We start from the raw sequence: 1,569 nt of genomic DNA, 5'->3' as shown, positions 1-1,569 counted from the left end.
CTGCCCCTCCCTGTCACTCTTTATCTTATTGTATATGTTTCTGTCTGTCTGTCTGTCTGTCTGTCTGTCTCTCTGCCCCTCCCTGTCACTCTTTATCTCATTGTATATGTTTCCGTCTGTCTGTCTGTCTGTCTGTCTGTCTGTCTGTCTCTCTGCCCCTCCCTCTCACTCTTTATCTCATTGTATATGTTTCTGTCTGTCTGTCTGTCTGTCTGTCTGTCTGTCTGTCTGTCTGTCTGTCTCTCTGCCCCTCCCTCTCATTCTTTATCTCATTGTATATGTTTCTGTCTGTCTGTCTGTCTGTCTGTCTGTCTGTCTGTCTGTCTCTCTGCCCCTCCCTGTCACTCTTTATCTTATTGTATATGTTTCTGTCTGTCTGTCTGTCTGTCTGTCTGTCTCTCTGCCCCTCCCTCTCATTCTTTATCTCATTGTATATGTTTCTGTCTGTCTGTCTGTCTGTCTGTCTGTCTCTCTGCCCCTCCCTGTCACTCTTTATCTCATTGTATATGTTTCCGTCTGTCTGTCTGTCTGTCTGTCTGTCTGTCTGTCTCTCTGCCCCTCCCTCTCATTCTTTATCTTATTGTATATGTTTCTGTCTGTCTGTCTGTCTGTCTGTCTGTCTCTCTGCCCCTCCCTGTCACTCTTTATCTCATTGTATATGTTTCCGTCTGTCTGTCTGTCTGTCTGTCTGTCTGTCTGTCTCTCTGCCCCTCCCTCTCACTCTTTATCTCATTGTATATGTTTCTGTCTGTCTGTCTGTCTGTCTGTCTGTCTGTCTGTCTCTCTGCCCCTCCCTGTCACTCTTTATCTCATTGTATATGTTTCTGTCTGTCTGTCTGTCTGTCTGTCTGTCTCTCTGCCCCTCCCTGTCACTCTTTATCTCATTGTATATGTTTCCGTCTGTCTGTCTGTCTGTCTGTCTGTCTGTCTGTCTCTCTGCCCCTCCCTCTCATTCTTTATCTCATTGTATATGTTTCCGTCTGTCTGTCTGTCTGTCTGTCTGTCTGTCTCTCTGCCCCTCCCTCTCACTCTTTATCTCATTGTATATGTTTCTGTCTGTCTGTCTGTCTGTCTGTCTGTCTCTCTGCCCCTCCCTGTCACTCTTTATCTTATTGTATATGTTTCTGTCTGTCTGTCTGTCTGTCTGTCTGTCTCTCTGCCCCTCCCTCTCACTCTTTATCTCATTGTATATGTTTCTCTCTGTCTGTCTGTTTGTCCCGCCAACCCCCCCCCCCCCACCCCCCCACCCCCACCCCCCCTCTCTCTCTCTCTCTTCCTGTCTTTGTGTTTCTGTGTGTGTTTCTTTCAGTCTATCTGTGTCTTTATTCATCTGTTTCTCTCTCTCTCTCTCTCTCTTTCTCTTACTCAATCTCTCTCTCTCTCTCCCTCTCTCTCTCTCTCTCTCTCTCTCTCTCTCTCTCTCCCTTCCTCTCTCTCCATCCCTCTTTTTCTCTCTCCCTCTCTCTCCCTCTCTCTCTCCCTCCCTCTCTCTCCCTCCCTCTCTCTCCCTCCCTCCCTCTCTCTCCCTCCCTCCCTCTCCCTCCCTCCCTCCCTCTCTCTCCCTCTCTC

The sequence above is a fragment of the Babylonia areolata genome, chromosome 6 (assembly GCF_041734735.1).
Source record: "Babylonia areolata isolate BAREFJ2019XMU chromosome 6, ASM4173473v1, whole genome shotgun sequence".
Lineage (NCBI taxonomy): Eukaryota > Metazoa > Mollusca > Gastropoda > Neogastropoda > Buccinidae > Babylonia > Babylonia areolata.
Note: the sequence above shows the minus strand (reverse complement) of the source record.